This window comes from Hyperolius riggenbachi, chromosome 1 (assembly GCF_040937935.1).
Source record: "Hyperolius riggenbachi isolate aHypRig1 chromosome 1, aHypRig1.pri, whole genome shotgun sequence".
In the NCBI taxonomy this organism is placed as follows: Eukaryota; Metazoa; Chordata; class Amphibia; order Anura; family Hyperoliidae; genus Hyperolius; species Hyperolius riggenbachi.
Window position 1 is genome coordinate 198,952,725 of NC_090646.1, and position 18,586 is coordinate 198,971,310.

The 18,586-nt window shown below is 43.3% G+C and overlaps 1 protein-coding gene across 1 annotated transcript in view; it reads left to right on the top strand.

Moving 5' to 3' along the window:
- Window positions 1-1,800: 1,800 nt before the first annotated feature.
- ELF2 (E74 like ETS transcription factor 2) overlaps window positions 1,801-18,586 on the top strand; it is a 166,574-nt gene continuing 149,788 nt past the window's right edge. Inside the window, exon 1 of the mRNA XM_068279741.1 lies at window positions 1,801-1,819. The gene's annotated coding sequence lies outside the window, so the exon portion shown is untranslated. The remainder of the gene's footprint in view (window positions 1,820-18,586) is intronic.

Sequence of the window (18,586 nt, forward strand, 5' to 3'; positions counted from 1 at the left end):
CAAGAACAGCCCTTGGAAAATTGGAAACTAAAATATTTAGAAAACCAACTTCCACAAACTCCCTATTGTCCTGGGATAGCCATCACCCGGTACCCCTTAAAAAAGGAATTCCGAAAGGACAGTACCTTAGAGCACGGAGAAATTGCTCAAATGACCAAAGTTTTAATGAAGAATGTAGTACATTACAGAAAAGATTTAGTGATAGAGGATATCCTAATTATGTGGTAAAAGAAGCAGAGAGAAGGGCCCAGGAAACAAAGAGGGAGGATCTGTTGGTCCCTAGACAAAATGCAAAGGAGACAGGTACCAATGAAAATGCAATGCGAATTATAAGCACTTTTTCGCTACAATCAGAAGAAATTAAGAAAACTGTGGGCCGACACTGGTCAATTCTCCAGCTGGATCCACAATTGAAGGAAATACTTCCAAAAACACCAAACTTTACATACAGGAGAGGAAAAAATATAGGAGATGATCTGGTGCATTCTTTCCTACCAACCTCAAAAAAGAGCATAAAAAAAACCTGGCTTGATAGACCTCTAAAAGGAATGTATAAATGTGGCCATTGCAAAGCATGTCCGAACGTAAATACATGTAAAAAGTTTGTGGCCCCTAAAAATGAGAAGTCATATGAAATTCTGGACTTCTTCAATTGTGAAACTGAGGGTGTAATATACGCCATAGAATGCCCATGCCATCTGATATACATTGGAGAAACAACTAGACAAGTGAAACAGAGAATTCTTGAGCACATTGGTAACATACGAAACCCAAAGGACACACCGGTGTCGAGACATTTTAGGGAATTTCATGGAGGCGATACCTCATGCTTAAGGTTTTTTGTTATTCAGCAATGGAAAATGGGACCCAGGGGGGGAAACCTAGATCTTAAGCTACGGCAGCTTGAGGCAAAATGGATCTACCGGCTGGGAACCCTGAGTCCTGGAGGACTAAATGAGGGATTTACATATACCCCATTTATCTAAATAAGGAATAAGCTAACAGCAGTTTAGTATATCTATATCTCCTAATTTATTGATCTAGATAGAGGGGACATCATTAAAAATATCACCCAGATGAATATAATATGGCATACCACATCACTTACGAATATGTTGCAAAATGTTGTGTAACAGAGGCAGGATTGAAAAAGAAGATGCTTTACCTTTAAGGTTGAATGATACTGTTGCTGGATCATTGCGAGTAATGATAAATCTCCTATGTACCAGTAATTTATATGTGGTAAACTGTAGGTAGTAATATATTATTAAGTATCTGTGTAAGTAAGTGAATAACTAAATAAATGTGGAAAATTATGTAAAAGATGGAAAGGTTCTATATTTGATTATTAGTGGAGAGTAGAAATAAGATGACAGCTTGCGTATCAGAGTGGTTACTTCCTGGATACAGTGAACCTCAAGCCCCGCAATATGTTCAAACTAAAGGAAAGAGTAATATGCGCTCCAGCAAGGAACGGGGAGGAGGAGCGAAAGGTACGCTCACTCCCCGTATGTAAACACTGGTATCCATGGTGATGCTGCGAAGCGCAGCGCACGAGTGTTGGAATGACGTGGGGCGGAGGAGTGACCAGGGAATCCCGCATTACGTTGGGTCTAAACATGACGGCAAGCCTCTGTATCCATGGGAACCCCATGCAGTGCAGGGATTGGACGATAGAATCATGTGATGGTCACATGGTGATGAATCCACCAATTAGAGCCTCCTAATGCTAGTATATGGGAGATAGGACGATGTTTGGCGTTTCTATACCTAGAACAATGATAGAAGCATGACACTTGGAGGGACCACTATTGAATATGTGAGTAACTGGTTTAAGAACTTTGGAGATGGATGATGTAGTAATACTGCTGTTTTGGAGATTAATGGAAAACGATACAGGGACCAATGAAAATAAGGGAATGATGATTGATAACCAGCCTGACCAATGGGAGGAATACAAAAACGGGTGGAGTAGTTTCTTGATGGAGACCGCCCCCTCTATTGGTATATAAGGAGATCAGGCGACTATTCATTTCAATGCTGACAGAGCTGGAGAGCACTACATGCTCTCACTTTTTTGTTTTCTTTACCGAAATGTATTTGTAATGCTTTTTCTTTCTATATGCACTAGCAACTCTTTGCACTAAGCACTTTATTTTCCCTGACGACGACTCCATGTAAGGAGTTGAAACATGTCGGATTGGTGGAGGGTTTATTATTTATATGTAGCAAGTAAAAAGCAAACAACCCAGATTGGGCTTTAAGAGCATAGTCACTAAAAATTGCAAAGTGGTGCAAATGCTCGATACATATTTTGATCCAATCTTGAGGGTTTCTATGCACTAATAAAAGGAAAACAAATATGAAATAAGTTTTTAACAAGGAACAAATAAAAGTTATATTTTAATAACTTCTGTAGGGATCAATTGTGTGTATAAATTAAAATCAGGTTTGTGTATCATGTCACTAGATGCACGCTTCCGCGTGCAGACCGCCGCGTTGGACGCGGAATCAGCCGCCTTGCGGCAGCTTTTCCGCGTTTTCTCACATTTACTATGTAAGGTGACTTTGCTATTAACTGCTAAAGTCGGCGCCATTAAAGTCTATGGGCAAACCGAACTTTTTTGAAAAAAGGTTCCCGGTTCTCTGCGAAGGCGAACCACCCGAAGTTTGCCTGGAACCGTTCGCTGGCGAACCACTCGGGACATCTCTATGTGCTAGGCCCAGCACATTGTATTACCATTGCCTAAATTTTCACTGTATTTGTGATTTAACTTACTAAAGCATAGCTGTCTTTGTGGGTGACACAGCATATATACAGCCCACAGACAGTTGCCAGGCCAGCCAGCTGGAATTTGTAGTCCCACCACTGGCAGTACACTGTATTACCATTGCATATCTTTTCACTGTATTTGTGATTTAACTTACTAAAGCATAGCCGTCTTTGTGGGTGACAATGCATAAATACAGTCCACAGACAGTTGCCAGGCCACCTGGGATTTGTAGTCCCACCACTGGCAGCACACTGTATTATACCAGTGCATTCCTTCCCATTGTATCTGTGTGACAGCACATTCTATTATACCAGTGAATACCTTCCCACCGTATTAGTGTGACAGAACACTCTATTATACCAGTGCATACCTTCCCATTGTATCTGTCTGACAGCACACTATTATACCAGTGCATACCTTACCATTGTATCTGTTTGACAGCACACTCTACTATACCAGTGCATACCTTACCATTGTATCTGTGTATCTTGTTCCCACTGTTCTTCTTAACATTTCCTGCAAGTTTGGTGTTTCTAGCTTTTAAATGGGCTTTGCTATTAACTGCTAAAGTCGGCAGGCGTTTAATTTTCCCATGGTCAGAAGGAGTTACTTTAAAATTATTTTCTCAAAAACTATAAGGTATTTTTGTAAAAATATTTTCCCCTCTTGTAGTCACTGAAAGATCTCAGATGTTAGACACCTTAACCACTTGCCGACCGCGCACTCATACCGCGCGTCGGCAAAGTGGCAGCTGCAGGACCAGCGACGCAGTATTGCGTCGCCAGCTGCAGGCTGATTAATCAGGAAGCAGCCGCTCGCGCGAGCGGCTGCTTCCTGTCAAATCACGGCGGGGGGCTCCGTGAATAGCCTGCGGGCCGCCGATGGCGGCTCGCAGGCTAAATGTAAACACAAGCGGAAATAATCCGCTTTGTTTACATTGTACGGCTCTGCTGCGCAGCAGCGCCGTAAGGCAGATCGGCGATCCCCGGCCAATCAGCGGCCGGGGATCGCCGCCATGTGACAGGGGACGTCCTGTCACTGGCTGCACAGGACGGATAGCGTCCTGTGCAGCCCGGAACACCAGGGGGACCAAGTAGGAGAGGGAGGGGGGGGGGATTTCGCCGCGGAGGGGGGCTTTGAGGTGCCACCCCCCGCAACACCGGCAGGCAGGAGCGATCAGACCCCCCAGCACATCATCCCCATAGTGGGGGAAAAAGGGGGGCGATCTGATCGCTCTAGATGCACCCTGATCTGTGCTGGGGGCTGTAGAGCCCACCCAGCACAGATCACAAATAACAGCGCTGGTCCTTAAGGGGGGGTAAAGGGTGGGTCCTCAAGTGGTTAAAACATCTTTTCCATCACTTTTCTGGCCAGCATAAAGGTTTCTAGTTTTCAAAGTTCGCCTCCCCATTGAAGTCTATTACGGTTCGCGGAAGTTCGTGCGAACCGAACCTTCCGTGGCAGTTCGCGAACAGGGTTCCCTCACCCTTTGGGACCACCTTACCACACTTAATCAAGACGGCTCCAATCTTGGAAGCGTTTAAATCCAAACTGAAAAGCCCCCTGTTTAGTCTGGCATTTATGGTCACATAACTTTTCCTCTGTAACACATTGTTATATATAGATCTGAGACAAGCTTATGCATTTTGGGTCCTACAGGAGAAAAGTGCTTTACAAATGTTTTGTTGTTGTATCCTCCACCCTAGTAATATATATATAAAAAAGCGAAAGATACCCTAAGAAGAATTTTGCAACAAGGAACAAACTAGTGTGTGTATCAAAATCGCTGCAAGCAACAGGTTTACCCCATTGGATAGGAGGATTGGGTGCTGTTGCTAGGTGGCTGTCTTATTCCATAGACCAATGTAATTTGCAGGTCATAGATTCATGAAAACTCTGTTTTGTTCTGCCAGAGGCTAGCCACATAGCAACAGCTGATGAAGGGAAAATTTACCAATAATGCTTAAAAAATGTCTTGTCTGGGAACATCTAGCTGCGTTAAGGATTGTATATAAGGGAACACTTGCTAAAGCTGCCTTAGTAGAAGAAAATCTTCTAACTAAATAAACCCTGAAAACCTTTTAGGCCTTTTTCACAAGGGAGGCAGTGAATTCACCGCCTGTCAACTGCTCCTGTGCACCGCCGTTACCACCGCACTAGCAAGTGCCTGGCCGGAGCACGGGAACAGTTGTCATTTTTTGTCAGGTTTCATGGTTTTCTGTCACCTGGTAACACACCACCACATACCAAGTGATGACACACATGTTGTTACAAACTCTGCCATTCGGCTGCATTTTGATTGCACCCAAATCGCTTGTGGCCTGCAGCGTGATCTGCCTGACAATTGCACAGTTAAGTGTCCCATGTGAAAGGGGCCTTTATATTGGCTGTGGACATGCTCTTCAAAATCCACCTCCTAATGGTGTTTGTAGAAACCAGTCTAAAGGGGGTCTGGGAGTTAACAATTGAATATTGTCATCTCTAAAATGAGGGAACAATTATAAACATTCCTAGTATCATCCAACAGCCAACTTAGCTCAATCACCCATTAATGTGCAAAGTGTTAAGGTGGCCATACCTCTAGCGACTTGGCTGTATGTTAGTTTTCTCTATTAGTTACATTAGCTGCTGTGAAAAAACACACGCGTTTTTCTGCATACAAACACACATAAATAGTGTGCAGAAAATGTATACAGAAAAACGCACACGGAAAACTAAAAGACAAGTGTATCCCCTGCCTCAGTGATTTCTGGTGTAAACTAAACTCTGAGGCTGAATGCACACACAGCAGGGCATGAAAGGTCCTCTGTCATGTGCGGGTTTTTTTTGTGTTTTCTTTTGGTGCGTTTTTTGTGCGTTTGCGTTTTTCCACATATGTATTTTTCTAGCACTTTGCATGCATTTTTACGCGTTTGCGGTTCACATATACAAAACGCATGCGTTTTCAATGCGTTTTACATTGTGTTTTATGCAAATCACTTGGAAGACAACAGGAAGCGGAAATACATCACAAAACAATATGTTTTGAAAAAATGCATATAAAAACGCACGAAAAACGCATACAAAATGCAATACATTACATTCCCATTGACTTTCATTATGTGCGTTTTTGATGCATTTTTGAATATTATGCAACAAAACTTCAACTTCCCAGCAAATGGCCACTCCCTCCTGGTACCCGCTATCTAAATTGCAAAGTAGTGCAGCAGAGTAGTATTACATTTACCAGCTTCTAGGCACGGCCTGCTCCACACCGCAGCCTGTGTGCCATACAGCACCCCTCTGCATGCATTAGAGGCCATAGTGTACTGGCTGGATAGTGTACTGGCTCTGCCTTTGACATGGGAGACCAGGGTTTGAATCCTGGCTAGGTCAAGTACCTATTTGGTAAGGCGTTAAAGGCAAGACTCCCTAACACTGCAGGGTGGCCTCTTGAGTGTGGCTGCAGCTCTTGAGTGCTTTGAGTCTGACAGGAGAAAAGTGCTATACAAATGTTTGGATTATTATATTGTGCACATTGCATGCCTGCAGTGGAGAAGGGAGCATGCAGACCTGGCACTGCAGTAGTTAAAGCTTCACTGTGCTACTTTGTAAACTGCAGGGTAATGCTGGTCTGGGGATAGTGCGAGAGGGGGAGTGCAGTCAAAGTTTTTCTAGTGAGTCAAACTCACTAGAAGTACATAGAAGAAATGTTTACATCATATTTTGTTTTATCATAGAGCAGGATTAGTTAACAATGTGTATAACATGTGTAAAGCACAGTGCAATCGTGCACTGAGTTTTGGAATCCTCTATAAATCTCTGTTCCTGCATTTGTTGTGAGTGTGAATTTTTTTAATTATCTGATTTTTTTACAAGAAAAAATAATATTGCATTACCAGTCTGTTTTGAGTTTCTACTGTATTATTTGTTGCAAAACAGCACCATCTAGTGTTGGACAAATAGATTTTTTATTTTTTTTTAAAATGTGGTTTTCTGTAATTATTATTATTATTTAGTATATATGGTGTATATAGTGCCGGCATCTTCTGTCGCGCTGTACAGAGTATATTGTCTTGTCACTAACTGTTCCTCAGAGGGGCTCATAATCTAGTCCCTACCATAGTCATATGTCACTGTATGTATCATAGTCTAGGGCCAATTTAGGGGGAAACCAATTAAACATATACATGTAATTTCTAGATTTCGGGATGCAACATGCATGCCACCAAACATTCTAACTTTAACTAGTGGAAAAATTAGGTCTTAATGAATGCATGTGTGGTGGTGTCATAAAAAGGGTTAACAGAAGCAGCAGCAATTGGTAATATCACAAAATAAACAAAAATGTGAAAATTTAGATTTTTTTTCACACCTCAAACAATTAAATCTTGTGTTACATACAAACATATACACGTGGTTGCCGATTTGCTCCATAATCACATAAATACAGACTCATGGCTAGTCCCTGAATTTGTGGACACACGCAGGTGGCTGTCACATGGAGGTAACCAAAAGTAGGACATGTACCTCAGGTGCAAAGTGGCTAGACAATTTTTGTTTACAATATCCTCAAAATGTAATGGATAGGTAATGGAGCTGTAGGTAGGTACACTACACAGTGCAATTAGTAATGTGAGAATAGGGGCTAATATCACACAATGGGCCTGATGCACGAAACGAAAGCCTGGAGATTTTGCAGTGTTCTTGTAGGTTACCAGGGTAATGCTTGTGTTGCTACAGTTACGCGTGTTACCATAGCATTGCGCATGTTATGCTAGTAATAGTGTAATGGGTGGTGCCGGCGATCACAAAATCTGGAGTGTGAATGCTCCCATGGGGAGCCACTGCACTAGCAATTTGCTGAACTCCTTCTTGTAAACTGCAGACCGACATACTCACCCAGGGAATTCTCCTCCTATGTCCCTGGTGGAGTGTACATCCCACCTGATGCTGATGTCAAAACGGCCCTGCACGAGCTCAACGATACCATCACGCAGTGGGAGACATCCCTCCCAGGCTCACTGCTCATTATTCTGGGTGACCTCAACAGGGCCAACTTCCGGCAAGAGCTGCCGCACTTCCATCAGCACATCACCTGCTCCACCAGGAATGTTTACACTCTGGACCATTGCTATACAGTCCTTAAAGAGACTCTGTAACATCAAAAACCTCCCCTGGGGGGTACTCACCTCGGGTGGGGGAATGAGGCTTCCCACGCCGTCCTCTGTCCCACAGGGGTCTTGCTGCAGCCCTCCGAACAGCCGGCGACAGACCCGACTGTAGACTCAATATTTACCTTTGCTGGCTCCAGCGGGGGCGCTGTGGCTGCTTTCGGCTCGGAAATAGACGGAAATACCAGATCTCCGTCGGGTCCGCTCTACTGCGCAGGCGCCGGAAACTTGCGCCTGCGCAGTAGAGCAGACCCGACGGCAATCTGGTATTTCCGCCTACTTCGGAGTCGACAGCCGTCAGAGCGCCTGCGCAGAAGCCGGGAAGGTAAATATTGACGTCACCGCTGCACGGAGGGCTGCAGCGAGACCCCTGAGGGATGGAGGACGGCGTGGGAAGCCTCATTAGGATCCGGAGGCTTCCCCCACGAGAGGTGAGTACCCCCCAGGGGACGTTTTGACGTTACAGTTCCTCTTTAAAGGGAACCTTAACTGAGAGGGATATGGATGTTTCCTTTTAAACAATACCAGTTGCTTGGCAGTCCTGCTGATCTCTTTGGCTGCAGTAGTGGCTAAATCACACACCTGAAACAAGCATGCAGCTAATCCAGTCTGACTTCAGTTAGAGCACCTGATCTGCATGCTTGTTCAGGGGCTGTGGCTAAAAGTATTAGAGGCACAGGATCAGTAGGAGAGTCAGGCAACTAGTATATTTTTAAAAGGAAAAATCTGTATCTTTCTCAGTTTAGGTTCCTTTCAAAGATGCATTCAAGACCATTCCGTGGGCAGCATTAGGCTCATCTGACCACTGCCTCATTCACCTGATACCCACCTACAGAAGACGCCTGGAAACCATGAAACTGGTCCTAAAATCCAGAAAAGTATGGTCAGATGCTGCTAAACTACAACTTCGACCGCTTGGACTGTACGGACTGGAAGGCCCTGGAAGCACCAAACCTAGATGAGGGGGCAGACAATGACCTCAATTCACTAAGCTTATCTCCTGTCTTTAATAACTCTTCTAGAGTTGTTACCATGGTGATAAGGCATGTAGTATTCAGGAAACATTTTACCTCAGGCAAACCTAAAGTTAACTCTTCTGTCTTTAAGTTAACTCTCCAATCCTTAAAATAACTCCAGAGTTAAAGACAGGCGTGTGAAAATAACTACAGAGGAGGTAAATTAACTACAGAGAGGGTAAATTAACTACAGAGGAGGTAACTTAAGGAATGAAGAGATAAGATTACTCTCTCACTGTGTGGAGGTAAGTTTTCTCTTGCCTTATTATCTCCAGCATGATGTTAGTGAATTGAGGCCATAGTGTCCTCCTACATCAGCTTCTGTGAGGATCATTGTATCCCAACAAAAACCCGCAAGCACTACCCGAATGACAAACCATGGTTCTCTAATAAACCTCGGCAACTGCGGAAGAGCAAGGAAACGGCATACAGTTCTGGCAAACAGGAGAACTGAAAGTCACCAAAAAGAACTATGCGGTAAAACTGGAACCTCTCCTCGAGAGACTGATAAGCTGTCTGGAAGGGGCTCAAGGCTGCCACGAATTATAATGACCCCTCCTCCCCCTCATTACGCAACTCCAAGCACCAAGCTTGCCGAGAACCTCAGCGACTATTGCAGATTTGAGAACCAGGCAGCACCCACAGGGCTTCCAGTGCCTCCTGCCTCATCTTCTGACTTAAATGTACCACACCCAAGCCTTCCCCTCTGGCTGTCAATGAGGAGGATGTTCTGTGGCACCTGTCAAGGATAAATGCGAGGAAAGCCTCAGGCCCGGACGGAGTTGCATCAGCCTGTCTGAAAACGTGCGCACGGCAGCTCGCTCCTGCTCTCTCCATCTTAAAAAAATCAATCCAGGATGGCAAAGTCCCCGCTTGCTTCAAGAGGTCCACTATCATACCTGTCCCCAAAAAACAGGGAGTATCCGACCTCAACAACTTCAGGCCAGTGGCTTTCACATCTGTTATCATGAAGACCTTTGAAAGCATGGTTCTGCCTCTCCTAAAACTATCCACTGAGGCCCTGCTGGACCCGTTTCAGTTTGCGTACAGAGCACTGATGATGCCATAAACATCTGCCTGGAACTTGTCAATAAACACCTGGATAGACCAGGCTCATACGCTAGGATCCTCCAACTTGACTTTAGCTCAGCGTTTAACACCATCAGCCCCCAAAAACTTCAAGAGAACCTTGCTGCCCTCGAGGTCCACCCCACCCTATGCCTATGGATCATGGACTTCCTAAGTAACAGATCCCAGGCTGTCACGCTGGACACTATCACCTTGCAACCAAGGACCACCAACATAGGGGCCCCTCAAGGATGTTTGCTGTCACCGTTCCTATTCACCCTTTATACAAACAACTGCAGGTCCACGGCGAACTCTGTCAAAGTTATCAAGTTCACTGATGATACTACTATAGTGGGCCTCATCTCTGGGAATGATGAGCAGGAGTACCGCCACCAGGTTGACAGAATTTGCCACTGGTGTAGGGAGAATGGCCTAATCCTCAACACTGGAAAACCTGTTGAGCTGACTGTTGACATTAGAAGGCACACTCCCACCCCACCTCCAATCTGTATTGATGGCACAGAAGTTGAAAGCATCCCCTGCGCACGCCTCCTAGGCACTACAATTTCCAAGAACCTGACTTGGAAAGCCAACACGACCTCCACCCACAAAAAAGCCCAGCAGGGGCTATTCTTCCTCCGCCAAGATTAGAAGTTTGGCATCGCCCAGCAACTTCTGATGCGCTTCTACACCGCCACAATTGAATCTGTCCTCTGCTCTTCCATCTTGGTCTGGTATGCTGGCTTCTCCGCCAATGACAGACACAAACTAGAGAGGGTAATAAAATCAGTGGAGAGGGTAATTGGGAAACCACTTCCCTCTCTTGATCAACTTTTTAACTCCAGACTGTGCTCCAGAGCTCTAAGGATTATCAAGGACCCCTCTCACCGGGGCTTCCGCTTCTTCAGCCAGCTTTCCTTGGGCCAGAGATTCCGGTCTATCTACACCAGGACCACAAGACACAGGAACAGCTTCTTCACCTCAGCTGTCAACTCTTTGAACTCTATGGACTCTCCTCACACTGTACAAAATGAGTAGTCAACTTGATGTTTTGTATGTTTAATTGCTGTATTTCTTATTATTATTTGTATTGTATGTCCTGTTTCACACTAGCTCTGTACCTGCCAAATTCTGGGCATGACCCAGTCGTACTTGGCGAAATAAAAGGTTCTGATTCTGATCGCCGGCGATCGGCAATTACACCGCAAGCACCCCCAACGGTAGAACAAATAGGCAACTGAGGACTACTAAAATGCACAGCTAACTTTCTAAATTCATGCAAAATACCACAATGATATAGCTAAACAATTCTATCTACAATAGGTCCTTATCTAACTTTTTTTCCAATATGAATGTAGCTCTGTCCTTGTCTCTTTCTATTCCTCTCTCTCCTAACAGCATGAATAACCCCTCCCCTTTTTAAAGGCCTGTGGTCTGGTCTCTAACGATTGGTTGCCTGGTTAAAGGGGTGCATTATGGGAAGAAGTTTTTGGCCGAGCAGAGGGAGTTTCCCACCTGATATTTTCCCTCCTAACTGCCCCCTGGGCCTTACTTGTTGCCTTGTTCCTACATGTGGATATTTTTTGTGCAGCGCTTCAGCGGTCACCTGAGAGTATGTGTTGCGATGTGATATATTACTGATATTTTACTTACACTTACCCAGCACCCATTCTCACTTGAACCTTCCCCTCCTAGTGCCTTAGCCCCCCCCCCCCATCTAATACATAAAACTATTCCGCCATCCCCCCCTTCAAGCATTTAAAACTAACTTCCCGCTTCTTATTGCTCATACTAAACCCAACACCAAAATGACCATCAGCTGTAGCTGATCGTCTACAATCATTCATTTCAATGTAGTAGCAAATCGGCTTATACCAGAATCGGGCGCCCAACTCATCGCTTGGGCCCCAATTACTGATAATTTACAGAAGTGTCTATTAGACTACTAATCTATTCTCCCAAAAATGACCTGATCCGGTCATTTAAAAGCAGTAGCACAGCCTCTTTCAAATTATGCCATAATATTTCGATAAAATTTACAGTTGCCCATTGCAGAACCCTCTCTTACTGAATTTTTAAAGGGTACCTGAAGCAAGAGGGATATGGAGGCTGCCATATTTATTTCCTTTTAAACAATACCAGTTGCCTGGCTTCCTGTGATCTTTTTGGCTGCAGTAGTGTCTGAATAACACCTGAAACAAACATGCAGCTAATCCAGTCAGAGCAAATGATCTGCATGTTTGTCCAGGGTTAATCGCTAAAAGTATTAGAAGCAGAAGATCAGCAGGACAGCCAGGCAATGTGCATTGTTTAACCACTTGACCCCTGAGGGGTTTTTCCTCTTTAGGACCAGAGTAATTTTCACCTTTCAGCGCTACTTCCTTTTATTCGCCAATAACTTATTCTTTACTAATCACAAGAAAATGATCTACAGTATATCTTGTTTTTTCACCACCAATTAGGCTTTCTTTGGGAGGTACATTATGCTAAGAATTATTTTATTCTAAATGCATTTTAATGGGAATAAAAAGAAAAAAATGGAAAAAAATAATTATTTGTCCATTATAGTTTTAAAATAAAATGTTCTGCTGTAAATAATAGTGGCTCGATAGTGTACTGGTTAAGGGCACCGACTTTGACATGGGAGACCAGAGTTCAAATAGGGACAGTACCTGTTCAGTAAGGAGTGCAAGGCAAGACTTCCTAACACTGCAGGGTGGCCTCTTGAGCGCCTCCCAGTGGCTGCAGCTCTTGAGCGCTTTGAGTCTGACTGGAGAAAAGCGCTATACAAATGGTCGGAGTATTAAAGCCACACATTTTATTTGCCTGTTTGTCCCGGTTATTGCAAAGTTTCAAATATTTCCCTAGTACAATGTATGGCGCCAATATTTTATTTGGAAATAAAGGCGCATTTTTTCAGTTTTGCGTCCATCGCTAATTACAAGCCAATATGTAAGGCTTGGTGGTGTATTCTCCACAGTCAGCATGCAACGCATGAGCTGGCGTGGAGGAGGTACACACACCAGCACAAGGAAACAGGCTATCCCTAGTATAGTGGAGGGGAGGACTGACTCCAATAGGAGATTGTGGCGCACAGAGCCGGTGCAGATCTGACAGCCACAAACAATGCTTTCGTTATAACGTCTCAGCGCAAAGTAGCGCTGAGCGCATAAACCAGAACTGAGGAGATCAGGACAGGTAGACAGAATGAACGCTTGCTAGCTAGCGGCTACTTAGCGACAGCAAGCGTCCAAAACAAGACAGACTGGAATGAGGCAGCCAATGCGATTGCAGCGATGGCGTGCCTCACAAAGACAGGACAGGATAGTCAGGAAATAGCAGGATCAAGATAGATGAACGTAACACAGACAAATATACAATAAGTATGTTTTCCTAGCGTATTACAATTACAGCTATCAATGAAACTATTTGTAACGTCTGACTAACATATGTATATATCGGAAATGAACCGATATATGACATAAGCAGGAACGCTGACTAGGACTGGAGTAATACAGGGAACAGGACTCAGAAGGATTCGCTATCTCTTCGCAGAGATGAACGCAATCCACAAACGGTAACAGAACAGGATTCAGAAGGATTCGTTATCTCTTCGCAGAGATGAACGCAATCCACAAACAGTAACAGAACAGGATTCAGAAGGATTCGTTATCTCTTCGCAGAGATGAACGCAATCCACAAACGGTAACAGGACAGGATTCAGAAGGATTCGTTATCTCCTCGCAGAGATGAACGCAATCCACGAACACGACCAGGAGCAGGATACTAGCTCAGCACGGGTGCTCACGATACGCGCAAACTACCAAAACGTGCTGGAAAGCTGACTAACTGCACACAGGATATAAACAGTTTGTGTACGTATACATCAGCGACACTGATGTATCAACGTAACACGAATACAAGGAAAATAATAAACGTGCTGGTATGCATATATATGGGCAATGAACCAATATATGATGCAAAACCAGCAAAGTATCTTTAGAACAAAAAACACGATCGGGGGCTGAAGCGACAGCAAGACGGGCTTAAACTGAAGCTATGAAAACCCGAGGAGTCCTGCAGGAAGCAGATCTTTATACTGAGGTCATCCAATGGGAGCAGACATGCAGATTCCCACACAGGTGAATGGTAATCAGTCACAAGCTGACAGCAGGGAAAGGCAGACAAAGCTATGCAGCTTGCATGGAAAGAGATCAGAACTGCCTGAGCTGCAGCACTACTACTTCCAGCAATATCTGCTGCAGCAGCGATCATTACACAATAGTAATATACCCTCTTGAGATACATATTAAAAAAGTTCAGTCCCTAAGGTAACTATTTACGTATTTTTTTTTGTCATTTTTCATATGCAATTCACTCTTTCTCCTTAGTTTTCTCCAAGTTGATATTTTTACAACTCGTAAATAAAATTCCTTTTAGACTACCAGCAAGCAAAATAATACTCAAAATAATTTTGACAGTACTTTGTCATCTACCTTTTGGTACTTTTTCCATTACAGACTGTTAACAAGTTAATTTAAATTAAAGATGAAAAATTATCTCCTAGGAAAAACCTCAGGTGAAAAAGTGAATTGCATATGGGCCCAGTGTTTCTTGTGCCCCTAACAATGTCTCCCCAGCATTACAATGGCTCATTATAGTGTGCACTTTGCTCTGTAGTTATAGAGACTGGGTTTGCCTATGAATGCTGGCAGTGTTTAGGTGACCGCCTGTGACTGCTGATCAAGATGGGGGCAGAAATATGACTGCTAATTAGGGGTGTTGCTAGGATCCCAGAAGACCCCTGGAACTACAATAGGGGGAAATGGGCATCACAAATGTGGCTGGACCCAGATACTGAGAAGATTTCAAAAATTACAATCCACGGTTATATGCTGTAACAATTATTTAAATGGGATACATTTGCTGTGCCAAAACATTTTGTCTAATGATACCGGACCATAAGCAAGCATCATTGTCACGGCACTTTTTCCTACTCTGGTCTCTGATGTATGCATAGTTATGTATCCGCCCATCTTGAGCTAAACATCACTCTCCTCCGTGCACTGGAAAATGAGCTGTGCTTTCCCCTCCCATTTTAGGCTTTTTTAGTGTGTTGGTTTCGATTGGTGTCTGTAGCAGCATTTATGCACTACTGGCATGGAGGTGGTGAAAAACTACAATTGGCGGATCAAGGAGGTCACAAAAGATGCCAGGGGCAGCTAAAAGTGCGCATGGCTAGCATCCAGACACCAACTGAGGGAAGTCAGGCAGCAGTTTACTATGGGGGGTGGTGGGGAGCTGCTGTATAAGGAATAGTGGGCATACTCTGCATTGGTGGTAGTTTGCCTCACTTTAAATGTGTTGGGGAGGGGGGGGCATGGTTCTCCATGCCCCTCCCCCTTTGTGTTCTCTGCAAACCATCTCCACAACCAACCCCCCACAGTTTTCTTCTCCCAACACACCTTCAATCACAGCCCAAACACCCATACTCTCACCCCCCAATCGGTCATCAAAAAACGTTTCCTATAATATCTGCTGGGAGAAAGGAAGGCGGTAACCTATAAGTAATTCTGCATTTATGAATCCTTGACAGACAGGTCTTGAATTTCACCAATTCTTCTGACTTTTTTATGGTTATTAAAAAGTGGTTTCTAATATGTAATATGCTTGAAAATCATCTCTTACTTTACTAAATTAAGATCACAAGAGACATTTTGATAAGTTACAATTGTTTTTATTTTTCTGTGATGAATATATAAACGAGGGAATCCAAAGAAACAGAATTTGCTGTGCAATAACCAAACCATTAATGTGAGCTTTGGGTGACATACTGACCCGAGTCAACAAATCCTCCATCCCTGAAATTATCTAGGGTTCCTTCGTTTTTCCAAACCAAACCTCTTTGGACCAGTGCAGGGCTATAAGAATCACTCTGGCCTGATTCCATTGCTCTGCTTAATAAAGGAGAACTTTAGTGAGAGGTATATATATATAGGCTACCATATTTATTTCTTTTTAATACCAGTTGCCCTGCTGGCAAGCCCTGCTGATCTATTTGGCTGAATCAAACAAGCATGCAGATAATCTTGTCAGATCTGACAAAAATGTCAGAAACATCTGATCTGCTGCATGCTTGTTCAGGGGCAGGCCTATGGCTGAAAGTATTAGAGGCAGAGGATCAGCAGGATAGCCAGGCAACTGGTATTGCTGCTTAAAAGAAAATAAATATGGCAGCCTCCATATACCTCTCACTAAAGTTCTCCCTTAAAGAGGAGTAAGCCATACTATCTCAGGAAAAAAAAAAAATATATAAGTAGATAAATGCTTACTCTACTTACATAACAGATGTATTGCACTGTCCACGTTATGATTCCTGTGAATTCTATAAAGGAAAAGTAGAGAATCCTATTCTAGACAGTTTCCATATTTACCGTGGCTATTTTGAAGCCAGTTGTGATGTAATATCCGCCCTTAGTCTCCTCTGCCTGATTTGCCCGCCCTTCACTATAGAAAGTGCATTGTTTCAGTCTGAGAAATGTTGGCCAATCAGAGAGGAACAGAAGTGTGGGAGAAGAAAACAGGAGGGAAAGAGGCTTCCGCCAATCAGGCTGCATTAGTTAAGTCTGAGGGGAAGTAGAGAAGCAAAAAAAGATAACCCAGCATGCCCTGCAACTTCTCTTTTGTGTACCAAATTTTCTGTGTACCAAATAAGAGTCATGTAAACTGGGGAATGATAATTTATCAACAAGAAAAGAAATAGTGATTTTAACTTTTGGATTGCCTGATTAGCATCCTTATTACTTGTTTACCAGATAAAAATAATGAATTGATTTTTGATTTTATGCCCGACAGTTACTCTTTAACCACTTGAGGACTACAGTCTTTCTAACCCTTAAGGACCAGGCACTTTTTTTCCACTCAGACCACTGCAGCTTTCACGGTTTATTGCTCGCTCATACAACCTACCACCTAAATGAATTTTGGCTCCTTTTCTTGTCACTAATAAAGCTTTCTTTTGGTGCTATTTGATTGCTCCTGCGATTTTTACTTTTTATTATATTCATCAAAAAAGACATGAATTTTGGCAAAAAAATGATTTTTTTAACTTTCTGTGCTGACAATTTTCAAATAAAGTAAAATTTCTGTATACATGCAGCGCGAAAAATGTGGACAAACATGTTTTTGATAAAAAAAACCCCATTCAGTGTATATTTATTGGTTTGGGTAAAAGTTATAGCGTTTACAAACTATGGTGCAAAAAGTGAATTTTCCCATTTTCAAGCACCTCTGACTTTTCTGACCCCCTGTCATGTTTCATGAGGGGCTAGAATTCCAGGATAGTATAAATACCCCCCAAATGACCCCATTTTGGAAAGAAGACATCCCAAAGTATTCACTGAGAGGCATAGTGAGTTCATAGAAGATATTATTTTTTGTCACAAGTAAGCGGAAAATGACACTTTGTGACAAAAAAAAGAAAAAAAAAAAGAATCCATTTCTTCTAACTTGCGACAAAAAAAAATGAAATCTGCCACGGACTCACCATGCCCCTCTCTGAATACCTTGAAGTGTCTACTTTCCAAAATGGGGTCATTTGTGGGGTGTGTTTACTGTCCTCGCATTTTGGGGGGTGCTAATTTGTAAGCACCCCTGTAAAGCCTAAAAGTGCTCATTGGACTTTGGGCCCCTTAGCGCAGTTAGGCTGCAAAAAAGTGCCACACATGTGGTATTGCCGTACTCAAGAGAAGTAGTAGAATGTGTTTTGGGGTGTATTTTTACACATACCCATGCTGGGTGGGAGAAATCTCTCTGTAAATGACAATTTTTTCATTTTTTTTACACACAATTGTCCATTTACAGAGTTATTTCTCCCACCCAGCATGGGTATGTGTAAAAATACACCCCAAAACACATTGTACTACTTCTCCCGAGTACGGCGATACCACATGTGTGGCACTTTTTTGCACCCTAACTGCGCTAAAGGGCCCAAAGTCCAATGAGTACCTTTAGGATTTCACAAGTCATTTTGCGGAATTTGATTTCCAGACTACTCCTCACGGTTTAGGGCCCCTAAAATGCCAGGGCAGTATAGGAACCCCACAAATGACCCCATTTTAGAAAGAAGACACCCCAAGGTATTCCGTTAGGAGTATGGTGAGTTCATAGAAGATTTTATTTTTTGTCAAAAGTTAGCGGAAAATTGATTTTTATTGTTTTTTTCACAAAGTGTCATTTTCCACTAACTTGTGACAAAAAATAAAATCTTCTATGAACTCACCATACTCCTAACGGAATACCTTGAGGTGTCTTCTTTCTAAAATGGGGTCATTTGTGGGGTTCCTATACTGCCCTGGCATTTTAGGGGCCCTAAACCGTGAGGAGTAGTCTGGAAATCAAATTCCGCAAAATGACCTGTGAAATCCTAAAGGTACTCATTGGACTTTGGGCCCTTTAGCGCAGTTAGGGTGCAAAAAAGTGCCACACATGTGGTATCGCCGTACTCGGGAGAAGTAGTACAATGTGTTTTGGGGTGTATTTTTACACATACCCATGCTGGGTGGGAGAAATAACT